The following is a 20,662-nucleotide window of genomic DNA, read 5'->3' as shown; positions in this document are numbered from 1 at the left end:
AATATTAAACACCAATATCCAACATTTTCCATCAGATAAAGCAGAATGACATAATGGGAACCAATCTGCTATAACAATTAATAGAGTGTGAGATGAGACATACCTTAAAAGACATGTGTATGTATACACATACAAACTATCCTGGGTAAACTTAGCCTAGCTACATCTCTCAGGCTCACTTTCCTCGTCCCTGGAATGAGGGTTCTTAGATTTGCTATAAAGGATTAAAATGGCCTCTCCATGAGTGTTTTGGAATAACACGAACTATGTTCATATGTCAGCATCTAGAACAGAGTAAAAGCTCATGAAGATTGTCCAGTAGCGTTCATATGTCATATGTCATATGTCAATGTGAACCTGTCCCTCTTGAAATATAGTCCTCTTGGAAACAGCCACAAGCCCTCATTGGGTCCTGGTGGATTATTGTGGTCCCTGTCTCTTGGCACTTAGGTTATCACACCTTTAGTCACATAAAACACCTAAGACCTGTCACAAAACACTAGTGAATGCCACAGAGTATACCAAAGGCCAGACCAGAATGGGAGGCAGAGAAGTAGACTAGGAAGATAAAGAAAGTGGGGAAGGGTTCACAACAGAATAGAGCTAACAAATTTTTTTATAATTAGTTCTTTTATTCTTTCAGGTTATCATATAATTATATTATTCTCTCCCTCCCTTTCCTCCTTTTCAACTCTCCCATATGCCTCTCCTTGCTCTTTCAAATTCATAGACTCCTTTTTTATTAATTGTTTAAAATTCATATATACATATTCATAAGTACATAAATACAACCTGCTCAGTCCATACAATATTACTTAGACTATGTTTTCAGGGATGACTACTTGATATTGGATAACTAACTTCTCTTCGCAACAGAGACCATCACCGAAAACCACAGCCAATAAAAATTCAGAGTGTGGAGAGCTATCCTAACAGTACAAGCCCCCCACACACGGCCCACAGAATACTATGAGAGCAGAAGTGGGAAGACTGTGAAGGCCACAGGAACAGGGGGTTTGCTGTGACAGTACGTCTCCTGGGAATGTGAAAACGATACCCATAGAGTCTTCATGACTCCGTGACTGTCCATGTACACAAGATCTAAACAAGGTCGACAACAACAGACACACTAACATGAATGAGGAAAGCCCATGAGGCTTTGACCTACACCAAGAACTACAGAATGCTGAGAGCAAGAGAAATAGGCTTCCCCAGAGGAGAGCACTGTCAATTTTACTAACTTAAGGACCACAGCCATTTTTAAATGTCCTATAGCTACCTGCACTGTGTTAGCAACCTTGTAAGAAGTAAAATGTCTATATGGGCCCTTACATAATCGTAAGGGGTGCAGACCACTGTGGTAGGAAGGCGTGGCAGCGCCAGCATGAGGTCACACTGTGTGTGCATTCAGAAGGCAGACGGGATGTGTGCTCATTCTCAGCCTGTTTGCTCCTTTTGCTATATCCCTCCATTTCAGGAAGACAATCCATGAGCTAGTGCGGCCCACATTCAGGGGATGCCTTTCCTCCTTTGCCGAACCTTTCTGGAAACACCCTCACAGACACACCCCAGGGATGTGTCTCCTAGGTGATGCTAAGGCCAGTCAAGTAGATAATAAAGATGAATTATCAAAAGTTCATTGCCCCCTATCCCCTGCTGCCTGGGTCCCCCTGCCTCTTTTCACTCTAGTCTTCTTCCACCAGATCACTTACCCCCAATTTCTGCTCCTAGATTGTTCTCAGCCATATCCAAGGCATTAACCAGGAAGGGGCCATTCCCTTTCAAGTAGCTTCCCCCTCCTTAACAAGGAGTTTTACCTAAAGCAATGCAAATTTTTGTTGTTGGTGGTGTTTTTGCCTACAACATAAACATAAATCCAAATGAGGATAAATTTTTGCCTTCGTTTGCATGAAAAGATGTGGTAGAAGTCAGATTACTTGCCCAGGTTAGAGAGTAGAGATGGAATTTGAACCCAGGCTTGCTCAATTCCACAGCCAGGACTTTCAAATGCTGTACTCCCCCAAAACCACCCAGAAAGACCATTTGGCAACATGTAAGTGTGTGGCAACAGTCTGTGCCATAACCTCAGCCAGCTGGTCCCTCAGAGCATTGCCAATGCTTTCAAGGGATGTGGGCAAAATAGCATGAATTATTCAGCACAAATCACCAGTCCCATTACAGAAACAAATGCAATAAGCATAAGACATCATCTTCTCTGAAAGGGGACTTTCATGCTCATGGGAGAGACCATATTCTTTTGATTTCATTTCTTCACACAAGTTGTTTCTACATTATAGAATGTAATGACTCTGTGAATAATGGGATATGGGCTCAGTGAGTATTTAATAATTAACCAAATGAACGGCAGTGTTTTGTTTCAGTTGTGTGCAGCAGATGGTGGGAGTGGGAGGTGTAGAGGCCACAGAATGGGGAGATATTTGTTGAAGAGGATTTTCATCTCAATTCCAGTTGAGCCCAAAGAAGGTGAATGTGGCCTTCGCAACTAAATAACTGTCCCACGGATCCAAGCCCAGGCCTAGTTTACCACTCTTCTATGAAGGCTAATTTATTCAAAAGGACTATGTGTTTAGTTTTGCCAAATTTGTGTTTTGTTTTCAAAGAAATCCCTTATTCATTGAATCGTTTTGGACCCTAACAAAAAAAAAAAAAAAAAAGAAAGGAATTTTCAAAGGACAACCAGTCAAGCCTCCATAACTCTAACAACCAGCTATGGAGACTTCAAGAAAGAAACCCTCCTACCTGGATGAAAGAAGTTCAGGAACCAATGAGGTGTCTCAGCTGATGGAGGTCTTTACCACACATCCTGACAACTGCATTTGAGCTCTGGTTCCTATAGTAGGAGGACAGAATTGACTCCCTAGGGTTATCACCTACCCTCTACATAGACTGCAGAGATCAGCAAACACCTGCGTTCACATGTACACACTGTACACATAATACTAGCAATAATAAACAACTATATTTGTAATTATTAATTAATTAAAATTGAGGTAAAAAGGATCAGGGGCTGGAGAGATGGCTCAGAAGCTCAAAGCACATACTGCTCTTGCAGAGGACCCAAGTCTAGTTCCCAGCACCCACATCAAGTGGCTCACAACCACCTATAACTCCAGTTCCACAGGAATCTAGAGCCTCTAACTTCCATGGGCACCTGAGCTCATAGGTACATATCCACACAGAGACATACACACGCAAAATTAAAAATGAAAAATCAGATTGGCCATCAGTCTTTATATCGCTACTGTTCTCTGTATAATCAGCATGACAATTAATATGTTTGGTATTCACTATTCAAATAATCACAATTCTGGAAACATTTACAAAATGTTTATTGGCAAAATTTCAAATCTTGAGACAACCTCCCCCCCCCAAATAAAAATTTATAAAGAAGAAGAAGAGGAGGAAGAAGAGGAGGAGAAGGAGGAGAGAAGCATTTTACCAGATTGTCAAAGATGATGCCCTTGATAGCTCAGCCCTAAAGAAGACATTTATGGTACCTCCTCTAAGGCTCAGAGAACATTGTAGAAGAGGGGCAATGAGTATGTAAGAGCCTGGAGATATAATAAAGGGCTGTGAAACACCATCCTCTAAATCCAATACAACCACTGTTGCTAAGTCCTAACAACTGAGGTCACCTATACAGGGTCAAGACTGGCCCCATCAATAATCAGTCATGGAAAGAGAGGGGTTCATGGAACCAGACCCTCACTCCTGAACAATTAGCTGCTGATGGAGTGTGGGAGAGGTGAGTCACTATCTTCAATTGTGTACCTACTGCTGAGCTCAACAGACTCCAACAGATAGCTGCAAACTCACAGTCACACAGTTGGCCCTGGTTACACTCAGTGGGTCAGAACACAAAATGAATAGACATTAACGTAAGAAAGACACGTGTAGTGAAGAGAGGATCAGATGTGGTTAGAAGGGAGATGGGAGAGGGTAGGAGAGAGTGGTCAGTGGGTACCAAATACATGCATGAAATTGCCTAAATGCAAATGTAAGTAATACAATAATAACTATTGTTGAAGAGAAGACTCCCTTAACAGCCCCTAAATTATTTTCACACAATGATAAAGTCCCTCCTTTTAGAATTTTCTGAAAATCGTAAGACTATTAGGCATATTAACTTTATTGAACACAATTTGTAAGAGCACTACTATGGATTAACCATGTGTTACAAAGTCATTCCCCAGTGAAACACTGTTGGGAATTGGAGCCTAGTAAGAGATGGGGTCATGATTGCTCTGCCTTCACTGGGTCAACGCCATTATTATGGGAGTGACTTGGTGACCGCAAGGGAGTGTCCTAAGCTTCCACAGTCCTTGTGGTCTCTTGCCTTCTCCTCCCTTTCTGCTTTCCAACATGGAAAAAAAAACAGCATAGCAAACTCAGCATATGCTTATACCTTGATATTGAACTTCTCAGCCTCCAGATCTATGAAATTTCTCTTTAGAGATTCTCCAGAATGTGGTATTCTAGCATAGCAATGAAAAGAGGGTTGAGGTGTTTGTCAAGACACTACTCTCATGACCTAATCCTGTCCAGGGCCTTCACATCTTATGACTATGACATTAGGGGTATGAGAATTTGGGAAAATCCAAACATTCAGACCACAGTGAGTTCCTAATGCTGATATTCCATATCCATAAAGCTCTTAGAGAAGAAAACTGCAAGCTCTAATACCTAGGGTGAGCCTTTGGTTCAAAGGCCCAGCTCTTTGAAGTTGTAACTGGCTGGTGGCAGTTGAACAACTTGGGTCCTGCACAGGTAAGTAGAGAGAAGCTGCCTCCCAATACCTTCTCCGGGAATAGGGGCAGCTGCCTCCTTAATACACCCAAAGGGATTCTCTAGCCTTCTTTAAAAACCATAGATGAATTTAAAATGTTCTTTGTGTACCTTTCTATCTGGTAAGAAAATAGAAAATACGTACATACATATATACATACATACATACATACATACATACATACATACATACATGAGAGACAGTCTAGAGTTCCATCTTCATTTCTCTCATTTAAACAACAACAACAAAACTGATGTTATAAAGGAAGAATTCCCCTTTGTAGATATATGTGAGATAGAGCAATACAAGATTTAAAGGACATTTGTTAGAGAACAGGGCCCACAACAGAACACAGAACTGAACTCAAAGGTTCCCCTGGTGTTTGTCAGACCTCCTGAATATCCAGAATCCATGTTTCTCCTCTCTGCCGTCAGCCTTTCGTAATGCATTAATCCCTGATTGAAATCGTGGTGACCTTCAGGAGAGGCACAGACTGTCCAGAGAATGAGCACAGTCTGGCACAGGGTGACCGGGGATGTAAAGAAGGCAGGATAGCCACTAGTGATCTCACTCTTCCTAGTGCTCTGTTTGGGCCCAAAGAAAAAGAAGATGAATGGTGTTTTCCCAAATACAAGGAGATGCCATACCACCTAGAACCAGCCTAATGAGGAGGGACACCTGAGACCCATGGGAAAGCATAAGTAGTGGGGAAGATCAAGATGCAGCTAGCAGATGAAAATGCTCAAGAAAGTAGAGAAGAAAGATCTCTTGGCACTCTGCTCTGAAACAATAGGCTTGTTATTTATGAAGAACAAATGCATCAGTAAGTGGTTACAAAGGAAACACATGTGTTTAATCCCAGAACTCGGGTTTTTAAGGCAAAGAGGCCTGTGTGTTCCATGGCAGCCTGGGTCACGTGATAAGACCTTAGGCAAGAGAATGAGGAATGGTGGTAGACAGTGGCCAGAAATGTTTTTGTGGAGCAGAACAGATGTATGGGGATGTGGGTGGAAGAGGGATACGGGTTCCCCATCAAACAAGGGTCTTAGCTAATGTTGGGATCCCCTTTATCAGGTGATGAGCAAGGACCCAGAGGTTAACAATGTACACTGAAGGAAACAAAGAAAGAAAAGAAGCAGTAAAGTGAGGCTGGAAGGGAAGGAAGGCAGCACAGGCTGTACCCGTGAGCACAGGCTGTACCAGTGAGCACAGGCTGTACCAGTGAGCACTTTACCCATTTACATGGTTCTAAGAGCACACATGAGCACCCTCCCACTTGAGGTATATATCTTGCCCATGATGGTTGGACCTCCTGCTGGGGCATTACTCCCAGAGAGGATCTACTAGTAGCCAAAAGACCTCAGATAAAGAGTTACAGATGACCGCAGTGAAAACCTGTATTCCAGAACAGTGAATCTCAGTGGGAATAGAGGCAGGATAGGAATAGCTCCTGCTACAGCTTCACTGACCAAGATCAGGACTCCAGGTTCTACCCTAAATACAATAGGATACACTGAAATGCTCTAGGCACTTACAGCTTAGCGTAAGCTGGCCACCCTTGCAGCTGTGTAGAGAATGGTGGGAAGCAGACTAGCAGCCCAGCAAGGAGGTACCACTCATCTCAAAGCCCTGTGTCATTTAAGGCCAAGCAGGTCCTACACTGTCTCAGAGAGACTAACTTTGAGCATCTCAGAGACAACCAGCTTTTAGCCACTTGCCCCCAGGACTTCCTTCCTTGCTCTCCCGTGGGTGATTAACCTCATGTGACCATTCTGACCTGGCTTCCAGCAAGAAATTTTGCCCAGGCTTTTCCTTTACTAAGCAATCTCCTAACTTGGCACTTGTATGCAGATGATGAGGGGCCATCCTGTTGCATAGCAATATTCTGTATTCACTGGCAAATGGAAGACATGGGTTAAGACTGACACCTTGAAAAGCAACATTAAACCAGTCAGCCCATCCAAATCTTGGCCTTTCGCTTACTTCCCATGTGACCTATGACAAATTGCTGAAGGTTGCCAAGGCTGTAAAAATGGAGATGAAATTCCTTTCACCAACAGTTTAGGACAATAACTGAGACATTTTTTTTAAAAGTACCTGGCACATAACACAGGCCAACGGCGAATCGGCACATTTCAAGACTATTGCTATTTATGTACAAGGCACATGCAAGCCTGTTCTTATCACAGAGTATCGCTGACAAAAGAAAGGAGTCACCATGAAATAAAGCTAAAACACCCACACATACATAACCCCCACTTTGTTTATCCTGATGATCTGCCTGGTTTAAAGAAATTCAAGCCAAGGTTTTCTCCCATTATCCTGGAGAAAGAAAAAAAGAAGAAGAAGAAAAAGAAGAAAGCTGGCTGAGTCTGCTGTTCCCTGAACATCTAAGAAATCATTTGCCTTATTGTCTGGGCAGTTCAAACTGTCAGAGAACGCCAAGCAAAATGTAAGGAATACTGAGAAATGCCTGATGTGCCAAGGCCAAAATCAAAGGGGAACATTCGAGTCTTATTTTAAAGCCTTTGAATGGAGAAAATGGTAATTTTCCTGGAAGTGCAGCATCGTGGTAAGCAAAGATGTCAAGAAGGACACTTGACTTGTGATGGACACACAGCGTGTCTGATAGCAGCTCAGAGCTAACGGTTTGCCAATCACAAGTGCTCAGCAAAACCATAAATTAGAAGCTATTTAGGATTTGTTGTTTGATTTTTTTACTTACACTCATTCCCTGGTAACAATTTAAAGTAAACCAAAGTTGGTGGATGGATAGATGGTTCTGGGGGCAGGGGGGAGGGGGTAAGAGTACTGAGTGCTCTTCCAGAAGACCCAAGTTCAATTCCCAGCACCCACACTGGGGCTCACAATCATCTGTAACTCCAGTTTCAGGCATCCCAATGCCTATTTCTGGCCTCCACATGTACTATCCATGCACAGACATGCGTGCAGCTAAATCAGCCCATACTCACAAAGTAATGGTGATAATGACTTCACAAAACTAAAATACTGGTCCATATGTGCCTGTTCTTCTTAACAGGTTTATACTGGAAAAATAATCCATCTATGATACCCCTTGCCCCTGCTTGATTACCAATCCTCATGATTACCAAGCTTGAAAGTATGTAGAGTCACTTCTCTCAGAGAATAGTTTAAAGAGCATCAGACTTAGTTGGGAGACTGCATCCCGGACCCTCAACTTGGTCATCAGTAAACAATGTTGTTGAGTTATAACCAGAAGCCTTTGGTCCTAACTATTCTATGCTTCTTGATATGTTGAAAACTGATCCAGTGTTTCCCACTGAAATGGAAAGATAGGGTATACAGGTTATTAGATCAAGAATCAGCTATGAGCCAAGCCTTAGAAGACATACAAGGGATTTTTTTTTTTAATTGGAACAATTAAAGTGGAAAGAATGAGGTATGAGGGGAAATTTTTTTGCCTGCTTGCCTTTACATCTTGCTGGCATGTTCATCTACCATGTTTGCCAGTTACTGCTGGAACTGCTGCTGCTGTGATCACTGTCTTCCTTCACGGACATCAAACCCAGTGTCTTTGACCTTCTAACATGGACTAGATAGTGGTAATCCAGGACTCCCTAGGCCTTCAGGCCAGTTTGGGTCAGCTGAGACATCCAGCCATGTGGACAGCAGCTGGCAGTTTTAAGTCTCTCCAGTATGAAGATAGCCATTGTTGGGTATATCAGATAAGTCAATCTAATAAATCCCCTTTTGATGGGTATTTATTTTGTCAGTTCCGATCCCCTAGAGAGACCTAGCACCAAGAGTGGGAATGGAGAGTAGGAAATTGTAATGATTCTCACACAGATCTCCAACGTCAGTGAAGTGACGTGACATAAAGGAGGAATAGTCATGGAATGAAACTCCTACTCCTATTTGAAAAATAAGGAGAAGAGTTGATCTCTACATTCTAAAATATCCACCTTCTTCTACATATCCAGCTTCCTCAGGATTTTCCATTCCAATGTCATCAACGCTGTAAAACATCCTTATGAGTGACTAATAACCTCAGTGCTCCCAGAGTTCATGCCTGCACTCAGTGTCTCCCTTCATGCTTTCCTCCCAGATGCCTTCCTTTCTGCCACACCCACACTGACACGCCCACACTGCCATTCTCATTCATGGTTGACCATTTCTTCTATCAGCGCCATGCACCCAGGGGGGGAAAAAAAAAAAGAATGTCTTCAAAGACCAGAGAGGGGCCAACTTCAACAAATTTCCTTTTCTCCTCTCAACAAATACACAGACAAGACAGATCAGAGGATACACCAACACTGCCTGGGCCCAAGCTGCCAATGCTGGAGTAGCCACACCACACTGATGACAGTGCCTGATCTTACCATAGGTGTTTAGTTCCCGCCATTATGAAGTTTGTTCTGAACAGTGATTGGAAAGCCAGAGAAACGGCTCTGAGGATGGCACAGTTTGCACCCAGCCAGAAACCTGAGTTCAATCGCTGGGACCCAGGTAAACATAGAGACTCAAACTGTCCTCTGACCTACGTGTGTGTGCTGCAGCATATACAGACATGCATAAAATGTAATTTTAATTTTTTTTAAACTAAACTTGAATGGATCAGAATCACCCAAACTTCTAATAATTAAAATTTTAGGTTGCCATATAAAACTATTATGGTGGCATTTTCCTTGTGTAGTATGAAAATATCATTTCTCAGATAACATCGACTTAAAAAATAAATAAATAAATAAATAAATAAATAAACAGGGCCTCTCACCGCCCTGGACCTCACCAAGTAGGCTAGCCTGGCTGGCCAATGAGCCACGGGGATCTGCCTGCATCTTCCTCCCCAGTGCTGAGTCTACAGCTACATCCTCCCAAGGCGAGCTCTTATCACTTAGGTTCTGGAGATGAAGCCTGAATCTCTGTGCTTACAAGCTGTCCTGTCTCGGGTCCATGTTACGGTATTTTGACATGTACTCTGCTCATGCTTGGCTCCCTCCCCCGCTGACATCCTCACTACCTCCTCCCAACCCCTGCCTCCTGCTGGTTTGTTTATTTGTTTGTTTTTTGAGGAGTTGCAGGGGGGTGGTGTTGATGATAAGCATGTGTATGTGTGTTGTGTGTGTGTCTGTGCTGTGCTGTGCCGTGTGTATACGTGTTGTACACATGTCAACATGGGTGGGAGTGGCATGCAAATGCTTCTTTCTCATCACAGCCTGTTATGACTGCTGTCATCCTCATTTTACAGGGAAGCAGTTTGAGGCATCGCTGAAATTAAGGAACTTCCCAAAACCACTAGTTTGAGGCGAGGTTTAAGGAATTCCTGGTGTGGCAGCCACCCTCAGCAATGCTGCAGATGCCCTCTGCAGGAGCCAGTCAGGAGAGTCAGAGTATAAGTTGTAAATGGCCAGGATGAAGATAGATACTCCTGCAGAATCTGCTGAGGGGCGGTGAAGCTCTCTTCGCCTGCACATCTGGCTAAGAAGACTAAGACAGACCAGCTCGCTTCACTGCACCTCAGCTTTGCAGATTGCAAAACCAAAGACCAGCATAGCTACCACCTACCACCCCCAGCTTGTTCCTAAGAAGGAGATAAGAATTCTCGGCTATTATGTAAGATGCAGCTTTCTCTCCAGCCTCTTGCTTGCTGACGAGTATGAAAGTCTCCAAACCTCCTGAGGGGCAAGGCTCACCTTCTCCCTGGAACCTACCACCACCAGGATCTCCCTGTTCTTCCGTCGCCCACTCTTGGCCCATCTATCTATCAGGCCCTGTCACTGATAGACTGGGAGCTCTAAGCTCCAAAACTGTTCCTAGCGTGATGCATATATTTTAGAACCTCTGTTTGTTCCTGTGGAGTGACTATCTGACAGCTCAGTTGGACACATTTTTAGGTGTTCTGATTCCACCCTCAGCCTGTACCTCACAAGCCCCAAAGGCATATGTTGAAGGCTTTGCCTGCTGTGCAGCTGGCAGGAGGCATGTCACACCTACTTTGTAAGCTTAGGAGGGCTCCTGTCAAGAGCTCCATCTTCTCAGAATTAAGACTCTTCTGAAAGCTTCTCTTGGTCCAGCCAATGACAAAACTGTCCAGACAATACACAGATGTCCTGGAGTCCAAGTCAGCAAATAAAAGCTGATTCCTTTTTATTTCCTTTTCTTGGCTTTGCTTGTGGAAGGGACAGCCAGCCTCCCTTTCCCCCAGTCTCTTCTCACCACTGTTTGTTTATTATTGGAGCAGAACAAGACCCCAAGAGCTGTGCCCTTGGTCTGAAGTTCTGACTGTAATGGGAATAGTCACCAGGGGATGAAGTGTCACTGTGGTTCTCTAATGATCAAGGACAGCATGCCTGTGAGAGAGTGTGCAGCCAGGGTCTCAGGCTGTCGCCACATGCCTTATTCTGCCTCTGCTCTCTGCCCTGCCAACAGCTAATTGATTCTTGAAAATGCTCAGAGGTAGTTTGAGTAGAAAAGACACTTTATATCTGCTTACAACAATTCTCCAGAGGGACAAAAGAAAAGAAAAGAAAAAAATCTTTCCCATGCCCAGATTCCTCGGTTTGACTCTTTCTCCTATTCAATTCCCAGTTAGCTAAAACATCAGCATCCAAGGAGGCAAACAGAAGATTCCTCTGATAACCTGTCCCTGCCAAATGAAGAGCCAGGCATGTGAACAACGAGCATAAATAGTTAAAATGAGTGAGGAGGTAGGGAGGTAGGGAGGCAGGGAGGGAGGCAGGGAGAGAGGCAGGGAGAGAGGCAGGGAGGCAGACAGGAAGGCAGGGAGGGTGGCAGGGAGGGTGGCAGGGAGGCAGGCAGGCAGGGAGGCAGGCAGGCAGGAAGGCAGGGAGGCAGGCAGGCAGGAAGGCAGGCAGGCAGGAAGGCAGGAAGAAGGCAGGAAGGCAGGAAGGCAGGAAGGCAGGAAGGCAGGAAGGCAGGAAGGCAGGAAGGCAGGAAGGCAGGAAGGCAGGAAGGCAGGAAGGCAGGAAGGCAGGAAGGCAGGAAGGAAGGAGCCTTGTAGCCACTGACTTAAGAGAATCACTACAACCAAAGGCTAACAATTCTGATGAGTAAACACGGATGATGATAGCCATGAGAAGCCAGAATCCCACCATGCAGTCTCCCGGCATCTTCATTTAACACTAGCTAATGCATAAACTCCAGTATACTGGCTTGGACCCTCCCACAGCAAGTTTACAGTTTTTACATATAGACTCAGAAATGAGGTCAGACTTCTATAAACCCATTCCCCAAAGAGGACCGAAGAACGGCTGGGGACTTCTTGCCGTCTGAGTGGTAATGGGGCTTGTCTCTCTGACCCTTCAGTTTTATCTTCTGCCTACAATGCATTTTGCATTTTCAGAACCTGTCTGTGGGGGTGGCTGAAAGAGTTGAGGGAATATTGATAACAGAACAGAGCTTTTATCAAAAGCTGCTTCTTGTAAGTGAATTTGGCACAAGCTTACAGTCCTTCCCCTGTGGCTGATTGATCTCAGAGTACCTTGGATAAAAGCCGATAAAGTCATTCCCGGGCCTTTTCCCCTGTGAATATTAAACTTTTTGGACAGTTGGATTGAGGCTGAACTCATTAATTCACTCTGTACTTATTTACTTAGAACCTGAAGTGTACTACATTCATAAAGATACATACATATCAAGAGCTGCCTTGAAGCTTGCTATGCCTTGCAAGCTGGCTTCAAACTCGTGAGCCTCCTGCCTTAGCCCCCAGTTACATTACACTCACATTACCTCATTCGGCTTCTTCTTTATTAGATCATAATTTGCATTTACCACCTTTGTCAAAGGTCCACTCAGTTTAGACTCAGACTGTGTCTAACTCATTCATTTTAATGTGCGTTCTGCATAAGCAACCATCCCATTAGTTTGGAACAGTGTGCCATGAGTTGGTACAGGGAGACAAAGATGAGAATTGGATTTTTACCCTTCTTTGAAGCTCAGCTCCATAAACTAGGGACAGTGGAGAGAGTTCTAGAACACAGAGCTATTGTCAACCCAATAACTCCATTTGATCTCTTTAGACATTCTCTTTCCAGTGGCTTACAATGGTAACACAGAGCATAATATACAAACATTGTGTTTCTGCCTACTACTGACCTCAAATCAATGCCCAAAGGTGGCCAGGCAAGTCCTACAGAAACCAGTCAAATAGCATGGCTTATGATTTCAGTTTACAATGTAAACTGTCATCGTTATTGGTTTTTGAAAGGGAAAGGTATTTCTTGGCCATTATAACAGGACTCAAGTCTATCCTTCATTGCTGTATGCATAAATTAATACAATTTTCATTTTTAAACTCACATTTATAAAGACCTCACTGATTTAGGAAACTTTATCATTCGTAAAAGAAGTTCCTAATTTATTTAAAGGAACATTCAAGAAGATACAACCTCTGCTCTTGGGGGCTGGCATGTGAGAAAGACAAGTTGTTTAATAGGTAGAATCACAGCAGAGAAATGGAAAGACAGACTGATTGATATACAGGTCAAGAATTCAAAGCTTAAAATGGTTTTCTGGGGATCCTACTTGTTTGTGAGTTTCCAGACATAAAGAATGTATAAGAATACATACACAGACGGAGACATACTAAGACAGGTTGGGTGATAGTAGTAAGAAAGACTGAGAGTGGCAGCCATTCAGTTCATTCTTTATTAGATCATAGTTTGCATGTATGGCTCCTGGTGGTGGGGATGCCGATGATCCTAAGTTTTCAGAAGACTTGACTAGTTCTTGGTTAATGAGGATCGATGCCCTTAACTGTCACCATACCAGTTCCAAGCCTGACGTTCCAGTAGCTCACCTTAGAGCCAATATATACCCAGCCACAGAAGCAGCAAGTGACAGTCTGTGGCCACTTAGAGATTCACTGAAGGGCAAGAACCTGAGGAGGAAGCCCATGGCTCACACCTGCCTTAGATTAATTGGGCTCTAACCACATTGAGAGGAGGAGCAACAGTGACTTTGAGGAGGGTGAGATGCCAGGAAGGGGCAGAGCAAGGCCAGAATGGTACAAGTCTCTGGCTTATGGAACAGTGCAAGGAAGAGCAGGAAGTTGGGTCTTGGAGAAGGGTGGCTATCAGAAAGAAAAATAATAAAATGGTTGCAATAAATCCTAACAAAAGCCAAAAAAAAGAAAGAAAATGTTGGGCCATTTGTTAGATAAATAGTCTGTGAGGCTGATCCACCTCACTGAGCTGTTGTAAAGATCAGCTAATAAAAAAGAAAGAAGGAAGGAAAGATTCTCAAGGACACTGCAAACATAGAAGAACTGCCCAATAATAACAACATTAATAATGAGGGAGGGCCTAGGAGTGAAACCAATTCAGTCAAGACCAAAGATGTTGAGCAACCAGCATAAGAAATAAAGAAAGCAGACAGGTCAGCTTGGAGGGGCTCCAGGCAAACAAGGGCGCAAATATTTTTTTGCTCTTAATTTTTTACAAGAAGACAAGTTTACAGGGTATAGGGCTATAAATAAATATTGGCCAATAGGCTCTTGCTTTCCCCTGGAGGCAGCTCCCTTTGAAATGACTTCCTGGACCAAGGAATAAGGGAGGTGAAGACTCCTGCTTCCTCCCTGAAGCTCATGGACCAGGACAGGAAGGCTTCCCTCCCTCATCTCCAATGATTTGGAGTTGGAAAAACACACACACACACACACACACACACACACACCCTGGAAGGAATCCAAAGCCATAGTTCATTTCTTTCTTTCATCTCCTGCCTTTGCCAAATGCTGACAATTACAAACAAATGTTTTCTTCACACTCTGCTCATTTGGGTTGCTTGTGTGTGTGTGTGTGTGTGTGTGTGTGTGTGTGTGTGTGTGTGTGACTTGAAAGACACTTTCTAAATCCCCAAGGTGACAGGATTTCCACGTAATGATAATGATTATTTAATGTCATCATCACAATGGGCTGCCTGGGCAAATGAAATGCTAGCTGGGCCTAAAGCGTTCATTCAAGTGAAGTAAATTAACGCTTTCCAGGGTACCAGATTCCCGTCGGGACCCTAAAGAAGGTAATTCATTACCCAGGCATTCTCCACCAGCAACAGTGCTGTCTACCAGCAAATTCTTCAGCTGCTTAAACTGTCAGGCTTCTTGGCCAGCATGGGGAAGTCCAAGAGAGATAAAACTATGCTGAGAAGGCCCAGACGTGGTGGATATTTTTAGTCATCTGAAGACAGTCCAGGGATGATAAGAACCATCATCATAGCCCGGGTGGGAGCAGCCCAGCTTCTCCAGCACTCTCATCACAGAAACCATCGCCTCCGGTCCTCTAATTCCTGAGGTGCACGAAGCAGGTATTATCACAGTCGGTATCTAACTGTGGTGGTACTGTGGGCTGAGATGATTTCATTGGAGATAAGCCTTAATGGCAAGTGAGAAGGTACCGTGGAAAGGTCCCCAAACCAGAACCTTCAAAAGCACTGAGGTGAGGTCTGCAGGTGTAACTCAGTGGTTAGAGCACATGCTTACTATATGCAACAGGCCTGTGCTCATTTCCTAGCAGAGGGTATAGAGGGGCATTGAAGATCTGGGACCATAGGCCATGCAACATAGCTATATATACTATGGCACCTGGATGCAAAAATGTGAAGAGACTTGAGTGTCTCTTGGGTAGCCTAGTTTTAAAATAGTATCTACCAGTCATTTGTTGTTTGTTTGTTTTTTTTAATATCTCTAAGGCCAACATCAAGAAAAATAGAGAGTCACATAAGCATGGATTCCCCAGAATCCAAATTGAAAAGCCAGGCATACTGAAAAAGACAAGCCTAGTCACATTAGCAACTGACAAGCCAACATGGAAAATTCCAAAGGTTTTACACCTAGATGAAGAGCTACAAATGGCCAATGGCTGCTGAAAGGGGAATCAGTTCCCTCCAGGGACAAGCTCCTGCATAGGTTGTCCCATTCTGAGTGGTCAGGCCTGGACACGTGTACATACAAGCAATGGTAAATGGGCATGTGTGTGTATGTAGGTAGGTAAAAAGATAGATAGATAGATAGATAGATAGATAGATAGATAGATAGATAGATAGATAGATAGATAGATAGATAAAAACAGATAACAAGGGGTCATGAATTTGGGGGGTGGGCATGAGAGGAGTTCGAGGAGAGGGAGGGGCAAGAATGTTCAGATCTGAGATTCTAAGAGAGAGAGATATCAAGCTTACAAGGTCAGAAAGGTAAAACAGAATAGCATTTGAGCTTGAAATGAGCTCCTCTTTTGCATTAATACATATATATATATATATATATATATATATATATATATATATATATTATTAAAACCTGTACTTACACTCCATGAATCCTACCTATCCCATCAGCAAGGATTTCAACTCTAAGAAGCAAACAGAGAACAATTCCACTGACCATTTTCTTCTCCACAATTTGTAGGGTATGTTTGTTCATTTGATGAAAGGAAAATAGACTTTCTGCTTCACATAAAAAAAAATATATTCCCCCAGGAGGGAGAATCAATAAGGGCCAGTGATATGCTACAACCGCGCCCCTTCATAGCCTGGAAGGATAGCCTTCAGTTAAATGCATGAAGACCTCAATTGAACTGCCTTAGGTGCTTCTAAACCAGTGGTTCTCAGCCTTCCTAATGCTGCAATCAACCCCTTAGTAGAGTTCCTCGTGTTGTGGTGACCCCCCCAACCATAAAATTATTTTCATTGTTACTTCATAACTATAATTTTATTACTGTTATGAATTGTAATATAAATATTTGATATGCAGAATATCTGATATGCGACCCCTGTAAAAGGGTCATTCAACACCCCAAAGGGGATGTAAACCATAGAAAGGGGTCACAGATTAAGAACCAGTGCTCTAAAAGATTTATCCAACAGAACCCTGAATACTCATTTCGGCAGTAAGCTCGCCAGGGATGAGTGTGAGTTACAGCAGCCGCATCTGTAGAATTGTTTGCAAATGGACCTTGAAAAGTTCATCTTGTAAACCTAGAAATGATCCAGAAAATAAGAGTTCGCCAGAGGATAATTGACTGCCTGATAGGACCAAACACCAACTCTAACTAACTCCACAGCTCCAGAGTTATTCCAGAGTTAACAGTGGGCCTCAGTACAGGCCTGGGGAAGTTTCTAGAAATGCTCACAGGCTGCCTTAAAACGTGTCAAGATTTTACTGATTGGAATATAGATGAGCCTAGGGAACATCATGTTAAATGAAACAAGTCAGACACAGAAAGAAAGATACTATGTAATCTTGTGTATACTTGAAGGGAGGGAGGGATGGAGTGGAGAGGAAGGAAGGGAAGTAGGGAGGGAGAGGGAGGAAGGAGAAAAGAAGATGACAAAGAGAAAGAATCAAGTACATAGAAGCACCAAGGAGAAGGATGCTTAGGAGCGGTAGCAGAAATGGGAAAACATAGGACGAAGATGGCAAGCATGAGTTTAAGTTGTACTTTGTTTTTTTTTTAATTTTTTATTAGGTATTTAGCTCATTTACATTTCCAATGCTATACCAAAAGTCCCCCATACCCACCCACCCCCACTCCCCTTCCCACCCACTCCCCCTTTTTGGCCCTGGAGTTCCCCTGTACTGGGGCATACAAATTTTGCGTGTCCAATGGGCCTCTCTTTCCAGTGATGGCCGACTAGGCCATCTTTTGATACATATGCAGCTAGAGTCAAGAGCTCCCGGGTACTGGTTAGTTCATAATGTTGTTCCACCTATAGGGTTGCAGATCCCTTTAGCTCCTTGGGTACTTTCTCTAGCTCCTCCATTGGGAGCCCTGTGATCCATCCATTAGGTGACTATGAACATCCACTTCTGTGTTTGCTAGGCCCCGGCATAGTCTCACAAGAGACAGCTACATCTGGGTCCTTTCGATAAAATCTTGCTAGTGTATGCAATGGTGTCAGCGTTTGGATGCTGATTATGGGGTGGATCCCTGGATATGGCAGTCTCTACATGGTCCATCCTTTCATCTCAGCTCCAAACTTTGTCTCTGTAACTCCTTCCAAGGGTGTTTTGTTCCCACTTCTAAGGAGGGGCATAGTGTCCACACTTCAGTCTTCATTTTTCTTGAGTTTCATGTGTTTAGGAAATTGTATCTTAAATCTTGGGTATCCTAGGTTTTGGGCTAATATCCACTTATCAGGGAGTACATATTGTGTGAGTTCCTTTGTGAATGGGTTACCTCACTCAGGATGATGCCCTCCAGGTCCATCCATTTGGCTAGGAATTTCATAAATTCATTCTTCTTAATAGCTGAGTAGTACTCCATTGTGTAGATGTACCACATTTTCTGTATCCATTCCTCTGTTGAGGGGCATCTGGGTTCTTTCCAGCTTCTGGCTATTATAAATAAGGCTGCTATGAACATAGTGGAGCATGTGTCCTTCTTACCAGTTGGGGCATCTTCTGGATATATGCCCAGGAGAGGTATTGCTGGTTCCTCCGGTAGTACTATGTCCAATTTTCTGAGGAACCGCCAGACTGATTTCCAGAGTGGTTGTACAAGCCTGCAATCCCACCAGCAATGGAGGAGTGTTCCTCTTTCTCCACATCCACGCCAGCATCTGCTGTCACCTGAATTTTTGATCTTAGCCATTCTGACTGGTGTGAGGTGGAATCTCAGGGTTGTTTTGATTTGCATTTCCCTGATGATTAAGGATGTTGAACATTTTTTCAGGTGCTTTGTAATTGTGTTCACAGCCTTCGCCGTGCCGCTGCCACTCTCCAACGCCAGTGCCGCCTCTCGCTTGCCGAGCTCCAGCCGAAGGTGAAGGGGGGTAAGTAAGGAGGTGTCCATACCATGGCTCGTACAAAGCAGACTGCCCGCAAATCCACCGGTGGTAAAGCACCCAGGAAACAACTGGCTACAAAAGCCGCTCGCAAGAGTGTGCCCTCTACTGGAGGGGTGAAGAAACCTCATCGTTACAGGCCTGGTACTGTGGCACTCCGTGAAATCAGACGCTATCAGAAGTCCACTGAACTTCTGATCCGCAAGCTCCCCTTTCAGGGTCTGGTGCGAGAAATTGCTCAGGACTTCAAAACAGATCTGCGCTTCCAGAGTGCAGCTATTGGTGCTTTGCAGGAGGCAAGTGAGGCCTATCTGGTTGGCCTTTTTGAAGATACCAATCTGTGTGCTATCCATGCCAAACGTGTAACAATTATGCCAAAAGATATCCAGCTAGCACGCCGCATATGCGGAGAACGTGCTTAAGAGTCCACTATGAGGGGAAACATTTCATTCTCAAAAAAATTTTTTTTCCTCTTCTTCCTGTTATCAGTAGTTCTGAATGTTAGATATTTTTTCCATGGGGTCAAAGGTACCTAAGTATATGATTGCGAGTGGAAACATAGGGGACAGAATCAGGTATTGGCGTTTCTCCACGTTCATTTGTGTGTGAATTTTTAATATAAATGCAAGATGGAAAGCATTAATGCAAGCAAAATGTTTCAGTGAACACATTTCAACAGTTCAACTTTATAACAATTATAAATAAACCTGTTAAAATTTTCTGGACAATGCCAGCATTTGGATTTTTTTAAAATAAGTAAATTTCTTATTGACAGCAACTAAATGGTGTTTGTAGCATTTTTATCACACAGTAAATTCCATCCATTCACTATACTTTTCTAACTGAGTTGTCCTACATACAAGTACATGTGCTTAATGTTGTCAGTCTTCTGTGCTGTTCCTGTAAGTTTGCTATTAAAATACATTAAACTAAAAAAAAAAAAAAAAAAAAGTTGTACTTTGTAGTAAGAACGAGCCTGGAAAGCAACAGGAGTCTGTAGTATCCAGGAGTCTGTAGTTACAACACTGTATCCTGGAGTCTGTAGTTACAACACTGTATCCTGGAGTCTGTAGTTACAACACTGTATCCTGGAGTCTGTAGTTACAACACTGTATCCTGGAGTCTGTAGTTACAACACTGTATCCTGGAGTCTGTAGTTACAACACTGTATCCTGGAGTCTGTAGTTACAACACTGTATCCTGGAGTCTGTAGTTACAACACTGTATCCTGGAGTCTGTAGTTACAACACTGTATCCTGGAGTCTGTAGTTACAACACTGTATCCTGGAGTCTGTAGTTACAACACTGTATCCTGGAGTCTGTAGTTACAACACTGTATCCTGGAGTCTGTAGTTACAACACTGTATCCTGGAGTCTGTAGTTACAACACTGTATCCTGGAGTCTGTAGTTACAACACTGTATCCTGGAGTCTGTAGTTACAATACTGTATCCTGGAGTCTGTAGTTACAACACTGTATCCTGGAGTCTGTAGTTACAACACTGTATCCTGGAAGTCCAGCTAATAGTAGAGTGTCAATGTGGATACTTCTACCACAAGAAGGTAACTATGTGGCTGATAGGTTCCTTTCCTTGACTTTGCCCCACATATACACATCTGTGACGTATACTTTAAAGTTACATGATTGTAGTGACTAAATAAATATAATATCCTATATCGTGTCATATGTCAATATAATACCAAGAGCTACTAAATAATATCTTCAAATATCTCTCTAATCCTCTAATCCAGAATTATGATGCTAAAAGTCCATACTTAAAGTCCACCTATAGATATAGTGTTCATATAGACACAGAACTGTAGCACTTGGCCTTGAGAACAATCCCAACATGTCCTCCCCCCTCTCTGCTCCCCACTGCAGCCCCTCCCCAGGCCACAGTGCCAGCTCAGCCTCCATGGCTGGGTGCTGAGGACCCTGGCCACAGAGACTGCCCATCCTTCATCCACAGCCACTAGTTGCCAAGTGAGGACAGGGCAGAGCTGACCAGTTGTCTTTATGCGTTGTCCCATCAACCAATCTGTCTGGCAATATTCATGAGCTGGACATTACAAG

At 43.4% G+C, this 20,662-nt stretch overlaps 1 pseudogene; it reads left to right on the top strand.

Annotated features, from left to right (window-relative positions):
* Gm10257 (predicted gene 10257) lies at positions 18,487 to 19,521 on the top strand (annotated as a pseudogene).

Source organism: Mus musculus, chromosome 13 (genome assembly GCF_000001635.26).
Source record: "Mus musculus strain C57BL/6J chromosome 13, GRCm38.p6 C57BL/6J".
NCBI lineage: Eukaryota > Metazoa > Chordata > Mammalia > Rodentia > Muridae > Mus > Mus musculus.
Note: the sequence above shows the minus strand (reverse complement) of the source record. Positions and strands in the feature narration are given on the sequence as shown.